The 12316-nt window shown below is 41.0% G+C and overlaps 1 pseudogene; it reads left to right on the plus strand.

Annotated features, from left to right (window-relative positions):
* Nucleotides 1-240: 240 nt before the first annotated feature.
* Nucleotides 241-4794, plus strand: LOC127637403 (C-X-C chemokine receptor type 1-like; annotated as a pseudogene).
* The last annotated feature ends 7522 nt before the right edge of the window (nt 4795-12316 follow it).

The raw sequence follows: 12316 nt of genomic DNA on the forward strand, positions 1-12316 counted from the left end.
TGAGGACGGTTCCCCTCCTCCCCCGTCACTAACCAGTCCTATGGTGGGTACCCAGAGCCAGGTAAGTGCTTCATTATCTCCCGGCTTAGCACAGCCATGAGCTCGAGGCTCAAGCCCCTCAACCCGCTGGTACGTCCGACATGATTGTCCCCTTGGTCCCCCTCACCCGGAGCTTGTACCTCTCCCCGGTACAGACCATCTCTTTTCTCGGGTTGGATTTAGACTTAGTCTCTATGATGCATGCATCACGAGCAAGTGCACGCAGTCAGCGGTGAACTGCCTAAAGTTGTTCAGGCAGAGAATGGCAGTCCCACTGAAGCAATTTCAGAGGCTCCTGGGGCATATGGCATCCTCGGCGACAGTCACGGCACTCAGGTTGATGCAGTCATCTCCTCCTCTGGAGCCAGCAGTGACTCAAGTCGTTGCGAGACACTCACATCTAGGGCAACCTCAATAGCGCGGCAGACACGCTGTCATGACAGGTCACGCTCAGGGGAGAGTGGAGACTCCACCCCCAGGTGGTCCAGCTGATTTGGAGTCAATTCGGTCAAGCGCAGGTAGACCTGTTTGCTTCTCGGGAATCCTCCCACTGCCTGCTCTGGTACGCCCTGACCAAGGCTCCCCTCGGCACAGATGCGCTGGCACAAAGCTGGCCCCAACAGAACAATGAAAAAAACAGGAGCTTTGCATGTAGGTCAGCCCTTAATTACCTCATCAAGCTCCTCCAAGGTTATCCCAGTATCAAGAGAATTTTTTTTGCCCAGTCGTCAATTAAGGGAGTTCTAATGGTTCCACAAAGTTTCTAATATCCTCTTCAGTAGACAAAGACATGGAACTTTAAAGATCAAGATATAATTCTTTAAAAGCATTATTAATAATGTCAATGGCAGAGGTAAAAATTTCAACACCGGCAGATTTTCAATTCATGGTAGAACAAGACTCTCTCTGCTTTATATATCTGGCCAAAAGTTTTCCTGCTTTGTCCCCCGACTCAAAGTATGACTGTCTTGCCCTGAATAACCAAAACTCCACTTTCTGTGACAAAATAGTATTATGTCTGTATTTCAATCAATTCTCTGAGGCCATCAGGCAACATACAGCGCTTCAGCTCTGCCTCTGCACTTTTAATATTTCCTCCCAACTCTACAAGTTCTCATGTTTTGGATTTTTTAATATATGAGGCATACTGTATGATCTGGCCCCTAAGAACCGCTTTAAGTGCCTCCCAAGACACGCCCACAGAGGATAATGAGGACCAGTTGGTCTCCATATAAACATTGATTTCAGTCTTTAACATTTGTTGGAAATCAGGATTTTGCAAAAGGGATACATTAAGGTGCCAACTAAGTTATTAATTTTTCTCTGTATATGGCAGCACCTCTAAACTCATCAGGGTGTGATCTGAGACTAAGATGTTTCGAACTGAACAATCCACAAAAGATGAAATGAGGGACTTAGATATATATAAAAAATAATATTCTAGAATATATCTTACTGATGAAAATTTTTTTTAGTCCCTACAAGATGGGTTCAAAAGTCTCCAAATATCTGTAAGAACAAGTGTTTTACACATCCTGTGAAGTATCAATGTTGCTCTAGGGGGTATACACACTTTTGCTTCACTATGATCAAGGACTGAATCATCAATAGATTAAAGTGTCCTCCGAATATTATATTATGAGAGGTGCCAGTGGCTTGAAACATCCCTTCAAGATCTATAAAAAAGCCCTGATCATCAGCATTAGGTGCATAAATATTAGCCAAAATCAGCCTTTGCCCTTGAATTTCAGCTAAAACAATAATGACTCTTCCAAATGTATCATTAATCTGATTGAGAAATTTGAATTGTTGATGTTTATTTATCAGTATAATGACCCCCCTACTCTTACTTGAGCCAGCTCTAAAGAAAATATGTCCACCCCATATCTTCCCAAATTTTCCAGCTTCCTGCGGAGAAAGATGTGTTTCTTGAAGAAATACACTATATTATATTTCTTATGTTTAAGAAAAGAAATAACCTTTCTTTTTATGGGGTGCCCCAACCCATTCACATTACATGTGGAGAGAGATAACCCACTCATATTAACATTTGACATTTTGATATAGTAGAAAAAATAAATTGTGTGTCAAAAACAATATTATAATGACCACATTTCAGCATTAGTGCCACAATCAAACCCAGAACCAAACAAAATATGGAAAAAATAAAAACGTGTGCATTAACCCCGCGCACGACAGCACCAACCAGCGTCAATCCCTCTAAACTCAAAAGGTTGCCCCATGACAACTTTGCCATCGGATTGCTCAATTTTGCCTCACAAATTGTAAGGCAAAATTACATAACAGAAAATACTTTGTAAAACAAACCCAGCCAATATGCAGAGTAAACACAAAGAACATGTATATTCATTCACAGGACTGTCTCGAAGGTGTGTTCCTCTACAAAACAAATTCCAGCTGATATAAAGCTGTTCCTCTGACAGTCAAACAAATGTTCAGTGAGCTGGCTATTTATGAGTGCAGCAGATGAAGTAATCATTCCAATGTCCTGCAAAAATACTCCACAAATCAAACTCCAGCCAACAGGAGGCATCAGCACAAGGAACGAACAGATTCATTCACAACTGTCCTGAAGTAGTGTTATTCCACAAAACAAGTTCCTGCTGCTCGGCAGAACTAGGAAATAAAGAAACAAAACAGGCATCCTGGTTTCTCGGATGGTTAAGAGTCAAATTCACTCTGAGGCCACATGAAAATACATATAGAGTAAGCACTTTATTACTCTATAAAACTTACATCACATTACATTAATGACAAAAAAACTATTCTTAAAAATTGTTTGTATTATTTGTAAGTCTATAATAAGCAAATTCAATTTTCAGTCTTACCTCTACCAACCATCTAAACATAATTTCAGGATATATTTTATCAAGTTATACACCTTTGTTCTTTCTTGTTTTCCAAATTGCTAATTTAGCTGTTCCAGTCAAATAATTCAATAGACACATTTTCCTCCACATTGAAAATTGTATTTCATTCCTCCAATAAACACTTTATCACAAAATTCCTCATTAAATCTCCTATACCAAGTTTATTTTAATGTTACACCTTAACAACAAATGTTCTAGATCTTCCTGCTCCCCACTAAATCGACATTCCCCTACTACAACCTGTTTTAGGTGTGCCACATGTCGGTCTGTAGCTATGGCCCCGTGAATAATCATCCACTGTAGATCAGCAGTTCACTTCTCCACAGGGGGTTTACCTGTCCCGCACGAGAAAGTCTGGTTGTAACAGTTCTGACCATCTAGAAGCTTTTTGTCTCTTCAATGAATCTCGATGTGTGATTTTAACTGAAATGCAATATTTTGCTTTCTTAGACACATCTTTAAAATTGACTAACTGAGGGGTCTTGAAAGTGAAATTCGACTCCACATCTTCACCGTCATCTTCCTCATTTATGTCTCAGTCCTATCCAAGTCCTGCAACCACTTGGTAATGCATTACAGATTTCTTGCTTCAACTGTGAATCAAGGCATAATGACTTTAAACCCGTAATTTCTTGAAGTGCCTCATTTTTTTTGGAAGATTTCCAACCCCTCTCATCCAAGAGATGTCCATCTTTCTGATCACCATTCCTCAGCAAACATCTCCTCACACTTACAGAGGATAGCAATCTGGTCTGGATCATTGGGTTGAAAAACAATGGTTCCTCTTGAGTCCAATGTCCTTTATCATCCATGTCTCGCTCCACTCTAAAAACAGTTCTCCATATCTGCAAAATAGACTTGTAAAAAGGTGGAAGCTCTGACAGTCTTACTTCCTCTAATTTAATTAAAAACAGGTGTTTATCAGTCCATATCCTCCTGCCCGCTTCAAAAATGCACTTGCCATTTTGGCCCATACCACACCTTGTTGTAAAGAAATCTCTGTACAGCTTGTATTCTAAAGGCCCAGATCTGACTTCTCACATCCACCAAGCCTTGACACCCTCTTGAACTGGTAAATAAAGTACAGCTGCACGGATCCAGTGCTGTCCACTCCAAAAAAAAAATGAACAAATGTACTTTGTATGTTATAAATAAGTTCCTCGGGTGGCTCCATATCTATAGTCCTGTGCCACAACATTGATGAAGATTATTAACAACCAGAGCTCTCACCCTATAAGACAATTGTGGCAAAAGCCATTTCCATTTTGTCAACTTAGCAGACACCTTCAGGTGCTGTATCCACAGCGATGGGCCAGGCTCGGAGCAAGGGGACAAAAGGGGCTGATTTTTGGCATTTGGACATTAAGTGGAGCTTTGGCTTCTTATTCTCTTTTTTACCAAAGAGTTGAGGTGAAGAAGGATGGGCACCTACACTGTCATCAAGCTTTCAGCAGTAATCTAGAGAAAATGTATTTTCTATTAAACTATTTGTAGAGAATCTTGTAATGTTTGTTATACCTATATTCAGCCTTGTCTGCTTCTACTTTCGACTTCATCAATGGATAAGTCAATCATCTTTTTTCAACAGTCACAGGCTGACTAAACTGGCAGTCAGAATCGTATTGATTTCTTCATATTCAGCATCCCCTGTACGATCAACAACTTGGTCATACTGTCTGTGTCATGAAAGCCAAAGGTCAACTATAATGTAACTGGGGCTCTTTTCTTTATCAACAGTTGTGTGAACCCCTTTCTTTATGCCTTTTCAGCTCGAGCGCTGAGATGTGGATACAGAAAGCAGTCAGACCAGCCACATCCCCATCAGAATGAAACTGAGAAAACACATTTTCACATCAGCACCTAGTTTCTGTCTGTAAAATGTGTGCATATGTGACTATATTTCAGTTTGCGCATTATGTTGTAAATCGTGTATGTGATTAAAGAGTATTGAGTGCATTGTATGGTATTCTACACACAGTAAAAAGTGAAAATGGGCTGTTGTCGCGATTTCTACCAGATCTGACCCCTAAAATTACTTTCGATTGCATAACCTAATGTAGTCATGTTGATTTGGTCACATTAAAGAATATTTTTTACTTGAATAAAACTATTTAATTTAGATATTAGCCAGTGGAGTGTAGCAGACCTCATCTCACACCACCAAGCTGCCTCACACGTTATCTCTCTCCCTATGTGATGGTATTATTTTTTTCTGTCAGCGAAGAACACAGCTCAGGACACAATGAGATGTAGCCTCGACTGTCCCTGGCTCTGGGACGGTCGAGGCTACAGGCTACAGGCACTGGATCACTGATGGTCGGGGATGCAGGCAGTGGCTCACTGACGGTCGGGGCTGCTGGCGCTGATTTGTTGACCGTGGTATGCGTGAGCTCTGGTTCGCTGAACATAGAAGGCAGAGCCATGGGAGGTTCTGTGAACGGAGCCGTGGAAGGCAGAGGATGGAGAGCAGAAGCCTTGCCTCTTCTCCTCCTCCTCCGGGCGGACGAGGCTGACAACGCTGGGTTGCTGACCGTGGCAGGCGTGGGCTCTGGTTCGCTGACCGTGGCTGGCGTGGGATTTGGCTCGCTGACAGTTGCTGGCGTGGGCTCTGGCTCGCTGACAGTGGCTGGCGTGGGCTCTGGCTCACTGACCGTGGCAGGCGTGGGCTCTGGTTCGCTGTCCGTGGCTGGCGTGGGCTCTGGCTCACTGACTGTGGCAAGCGTGGGCTCTGGCTCGCTGACCATGGCAGTCCTTGCCAGGTCCAGATGCCAGGCTTGCAGCAATCTGATTCCCTGCTTCAGCTGCTTCATTAGATCTGCCATTGTTTGCATCTGATTCACCTCTTCACTCGTTGCATACTCGTTCAGTATGGGGCATCGGCATGTAGCTATTATTTCTTGTATATTTCTGCTGCTAGTCGAAGGGCATACAGGAGTATCTGCCGCACTTTGCTCTTGCATACTATTCAACTGTGCCCCCCTCCCCATTCCATTAGAATACCCAGGTGAACTAGAAATGCCCCCCACTAATCAAACAGGTGTTTCATTTGCAGTATTAACATTTGCATCTGATATTTGTTCTTGTGTTTTGTTGTGTGTAATCCTGTAACTTTACATATTTATGTCACACTGCTTATCTAACCCAAGGCTCTGATACTGGTGATGTCGATTGAGCACCAATTGTTTAGTGGACCTTGTCTCATGCCACAAAGGAATCACCGACACCACTGTGTTTGGTGGACCACATCTGCAGTTTATTAAAGACAGGATAGGGATTACAAATACACACCCTCAATTCTGTAATCTCTCACTCAAGTCCATAGATGTTCTAAACTAGCATCAACATATAAGCTCTCTAAACATGTCTCTTCTCAATTTTCACAAAATATCAAACATAAACGCATACATTCTAGAAAGACAATATTCAAGATGACAATCTCAATATAATGACATTTTAATTATACAAAAGTACAAAAGATTACATTCTGATTCAAAAATATGTATTTTCTTGGTTCATCTTGGTTGCTGTTCATTACATACCTGCAGTTTATTAAAGACAGGACAGGAATTACACACACCCTCAGTTCTGCAATCTCTCTGTGAGGAGTGTGAGAAAAGAGAAAAATGAACCCCTGTAGTAACGAGTTGCTCACAACTTGAGTACTCTTTTAATTGGAAACACTCTTACTCTTACTCAAGTATAATTTACGTTATTACTTTTACTTCTAATTGAGTAATTTTTTTTAAGTAATTTACTTTTACTTGAGTACAGTTTTTGGCTACTCTACCCACCTCTGTCGATAACAGTTTAAAACGCATATACTCACAGTGAAAACATTCTGATCGAATTATCTGATGCATGCAGCCAAGTCTGTTTCTATAAATGCTTGTCACACACATGCACGCACACACACAAACACACATGCACAGACACAATGTCTGAAACAAAACAAATACAGTACAGCAGATATAACCCAATTGTTCACATATTTACAATATTATATACAGTATTTTATTTATTTATTATAACAAGATATCAAACTTTTAAATAAATAAAATAAATGCTTGTTTACACTCTGCCCCCTCTACCAGTAGTGTAGTGTCACAAAAATAACTCACTCCAGGGTCCAGGGGCAATGGACGGGGATTTAGACCCTACTCATGAAAAGGTTAAGAGAGTAAGCTTGCTTACTGCAATTCACTGTGGTCAATCTTATGTGATTATGTTGAGATGTTTTACTTAAATGCTGGTGATCACTCTCAAAGATATTATGACAGGTCTGATGTACACCTCTGAAATGGGGGTAATGTGTGATTGCATGTTCTTATTAATGAGTTATTGTAACCTTGTTCTGATATGAATTACTTTTTCTACTGATTTCAACTTCACCATGAATACTAACACTTCATATTTGTATTTCTTCCATATTTCCCTTATAATGGAAAGGTCTGTTACCTGTAAATCTCTGTTGTAATATAACACATTACATTATGATGTAAATAAGAAAAAACAAAAAACTCTGACTTAAAGTGGCATTCCATTCCACTTTTCCAACTAGGAAGCTGGAAAGTCTATGAATTTATGATAAAATAGTTTGTAGATCATTTGCATCATTTGGAAAACTAAAATGCTTTAAATGTACTTGGTTAATACAATGATGAAAGATTCATTGCAATCTTTATATTTGATGATATCAAAGATGTTTGATTTTATAAATATGTGTGCAGTTTAAGAATAAGGCTGACAGTGTGTTCAAAGTCATTGCTGTGTGAATATCTATGGCACATTTACACATACAGACTTAATATGGGCAGTTCTTCACCTTGCCTTTGCTTTCTAGGCAATTCATTTATTTCTATGTCTGAAAATATGGAAAAGTAACAATAAATACAATCTCAGACAAAACACTAGGACTAGGGAAAACTAAATGTACAGGGAAACTACTGCACACTGTAAAAAAAATCCTGTTGTTTCTGGCAACTGTGGTTGCCTGAATAATTATGTAAAAAATACAGTTAAAATGTAAACCACTTTACAGAATAACCTGTAAATTTTACAGTTTACAATGGTTATAATTTACATGCTGGCACTGTAAAAAAAAAAAAATTCTGTTAAATTTACAGTAACATAAATTTATAAACGCCTTCTGAAATGTAAATAATGCAATAAACATTAACTAAATATACATCAAATATAACACAGAACACCCCAGTGTACGTAAATGACATTAAAAATATGATAAAACTATATAACTATAACTATTCCCATAAAATGTAATGAAATGTAATGGGTCATGCAGGGAATTGTGGGAACACCTGATTACTGTTTTTTACTGTCATTTTAACAATAATTGACTGTAAAAAAGTTAATGTACTCTCTTGTTCTTTTTAACATTAATTATACAGGAAAATATTTTTTACATTTAAATAATAAAATTTGTACATCATTTTATTGTAAAAACTACTGTATTGTCTTTTAAAATATATTACAATATTTTACTGTATATTTTACAGTTAATATTTGTTATTCAATTAACATTTTATTTCAGAAATTTTTTACAGTGCAGATATGAACTGAAACTGCTAATCAATGACAGAAATTAACCTTCTTATTAATGGCCAATATATGCACCTTTGAGTTGATCTTCAGGGGTTTTTATTATTTGTAATTCTTTTTTTTACTTTGTGAGGATACTTACATTTAATACACAGTGTTTTCCATTTCTGCTAAATTCTTCAATTGAATCAAATAATTGGTTTCTAAACCCAATATAAAGATAGGTCTGGAATAGAATATCATGAAACAAATAAAAATGTAAAACACGGAGGGATTTACAACAGAGTAACCCCCCAATATACTATTAATGATAAGCTACATTTAAAACTGCACTAGCTTATAGAGCTTTAAGATTATATGTACACTTGCAGAACAATAAACAGCAGAAGTGTTTCCTTTCTGGCTTGTATGTGTGAAAGTGAGAGAGAAAGTGTGTGCATGTGTTTGTATGTGAGAGAGAGAGAGAGAGAGAGAGAGAGAGAGAGAGAGAGAGAGAGAGAGAGAGAGAGAGAGATTTTTTTTTTAAACAAACATTTATTCCAGAAAAATTACAAACATTTAAATTAAAATATAAATTACATAGTGTTTATAAAAGATGTGAAAAGTTAATTCCATTTTCAACAACAGACCACAATACTTCTCTACAACACCAAGTGTTTGCAAACACTTCCAGACAGTTCATATCCTTATAAAAATAGAAGTCAATTAACAGTCTTGATTTAATCTGTAAACATCATTACAACATTTTCTCTTTCTACTAACATATATTGCTATTTTTGCCGTGCCTATAATAAAATTGATCAATTGACATTCCTGTTGTCTTCTTCGAGTATATTTAAAACGTCTAGGTTACATATGTAACCTCCGTTCCCCGATGGAGGGAACGAGACGCTGTGTCAGAGAAGCGACACTAGGGGTCTCTCTTGAGCGCTGATATTCACCTCTGGACTATGAAAAAAGGCCAATGAGAGTTGGCAACCAGTATTTGCATGTCCCGCCCCCGGACATACGGGTATTTAAGCGGCGCAAATACGGGAGTTCATTCAGGATTTTTCTGAGGAGCCGGAAATGGTCCGGCCACAACAGTGGCTCGGCTCAGCGACGTGGCAGGGGAGACACAACGTCTCGTTCCCTCCATCGGAGAATGGAGGTTACATAGGTAACCTAGACGTTCCCCTTCTGTCGCTCTCTCCACGTTGTGTCAGAAAAGCGACACTAGGGGTCCACTTATAAAAGTGCCATGCGCTGAGCCGTGTACGTGAACTGCTGATACAGGAGCAAGCAGGTATTCTTACGTGCAGGACGACCAACTGTATCAGGCTGCACGTACCCTTCCCCAATGCCCCATTTAAGCCATTAGGATTCCTTATCGTTACCCTGGAGGGGGGAACAAGGTGCTGGCCACCAACCTGGGAACGGGCCAAGCCTGGCCGGGCCTCTTTTCTCTATATGTTTCTCGCATAGAGCAACTAAGGCCGGGGCACTTACACGCATTGAGGGAAGGGGGTCTTAGCCCTAATCAGGGCGGAGAAGACCCTGCAGAGGCCACGCCTACCCGAGAGGGGAGGCAAGTTTAAGTGGCAAAACCATCAGAGGCCTGCTTAGGGCCTATGTGGAAAAGTCGGTGCGGTGGTGGATCCAGCCTCAGGGGGGAACATACAGCACGGCAACCGAGGCAGCCATGACTGCCTAAGGGAAACACGGGAGTCAGCTCGCCAGAGGGAACAGAACCGTGGTGTTACACACAGGGGGAGTCCGAAGGAGGCCTTACCTGTGGAGCACCTATACTGCCCTACAAAGCAAAAAGGCAGTAACTACGCAGAGTGCAGAACTGAGAAAAATGACTTTAAAGTTATCCTGTCATCCAGCCTAAGTAGTTGTAGGTAGATTATTGGACATGTGGCTGTTTTGTTACTTTATATTAGCTTATTCTTTGTACATATCAATCCTCATATTTAATTTGATATTTTACCCCTATTTTGCAGTTACTGTATTCTTGCTTTGTATTACTTACCAAAAACGTGGCACCATACCAAGGAAAAAGGCGGTAACTACAGATTCTCCAAAAACTATTTTGCCACAACTTGGGCTCTGGGTGTGTTATACACTGTATTTGAAATAATTGGAACCATTTGTTTTCCTGAACATGGATATATCAAACCCAAACTAATTTGACCATTTTAGGTCAATATTTTCCACCCAGAAGCTGTTCTGATGCTGAAACGGCTGCTTAAAGTCTCACATTGCTAAGCTGTGTCAAGGCCCAAATTGGGAAAATTTATTTTGAATAGGACCACATGCTTTTCTAGTTATTGAATATTTTTCCACCGCTGGTTGGATTATAACTTTGTGACATGAACAACAAAATGATGACATGGCATCAGCGATGATGTGAAGTTACAGAGGATAAAGTTACAGCTAGGAGCAGGGAGGATCAGGGGCAGGTAAGCAAAGCTATATAAAACATCGCCTGTCAATTAGCATAATGCTATCTGAATGGACCTCTGAGAGGAAGTCCCGCCCTGGTGGCTGACAGGTGTTTATATTGTGATAGCCTAGCCTCTAAATGTTTAATCTGTCACTGTTACTTACCATTCTCCGGGTATTTTCTTTTCAATGCCATTTCGACCATCTTCTTTCCCCGGCTTTGTGCCATCTCAAACAAAATTTGTGTGAAGTTAGAAGTGTGAAATCGCAAATGTTAAAACCGTCCCGTGAGGATGCCGCGAAGTCAGCTGTGTGTGTTCACCATGGAAACAGTAACTTCACTGCGCAGCAACACCGTTATTTTTTGTTAGGTAAAACATAACAAGAATACAGTAATGGATGTTACTGTACTCTTGCTTTGTTTCACTAGGGCTTTTTGCAGTTACTGTACAAACGACTACCATTTTTCTCCAAAACGACACACATATGAGATAAGATGTTTTGTCACATAACAAAGGATGCCTTGAATGTCATGAAAATGATAATAACTCATTTTTGACCAAAAATGCAGTTACTGCCTTTTTGTTTTGTAGGGCAGTATACCAGTACAGGGTAGCTTGCGGTACCCACAGTGGCTTGGGTCAGCGAGTTCCTCCGCTGAACTGCGACCCACGAGGGCTAGGGAGGAATCAACCAGTGTCCCAAACCTGAGATCTCCTGGGAATGAAGGCGCACTGTTTCCCCTGGTTGGGGGGAAGGGCACTAGGTGCAAGCGATTCACCTGCTCAGATCGTGGGCGTGCCACCGAGTTCTACAGGCTCGGTACCTGAGAAAACACGGGACGATACTGACTCAACTCGGAGATTGTAGAATCTCGCAAAAGTGTTAGGTGTTGCCCAGCCCGCTGCTCTACAAATGTCTGCTAGGGCAGTGCCCCTAGCCAGTGCCCATGAGGACGCAACACTCCTGGTGGCGTGAGCTCGGACCCGCAAGGGGGGGGGGCACGGCCTGGGTGTGATAAGCCAGGAAATGGCGCCGACAACCCAGTGGGTGAGTCTCTGCTTGGAGACAGCGTTCCTTTCTGCTGTCCCCAAAGCACACGAAGAGCTGCTCAGAGCGCCTGGTGCTCTGTGTGCGGTCCAGATAAATACGTAAAGCACGTACTGGACACAGCAGTGAAAGGGCTGGGTCTGCCTCCTCCCGGGGCAGCGCTTGCAGGTTCACCACCTGATCCCTGAAGGGCGTGGTAGGAACCTTGGGCACATAGCCCGGTCGCGGTCTTAGGATCACGAAAGTATCTGCCGGACCGAACTCCAGGCAAGCGTCGCTAACAGAGAACGCATGCAGGTCCCCGACCCTCTTGATGGAAGTGAGCACGATCAGCAGGGCAGTCTTGAGAGAGG

Source organism: Xyrauchen texanus, chromosome 4 (assembly GCF_025860055.1).
Source record: "Xyrauchen texanus isolate HMW12.3.18 chromosome 4, RBS_HiC_50CHRs, whole genome shotgun sequence".
Taxonomy (NCBI): Eukaryota; Metazoa; Chordata; class Actinopteri; order Cypriniformes; family Catostomidae; genus Xyrauchen; species Xyrauchen texanus.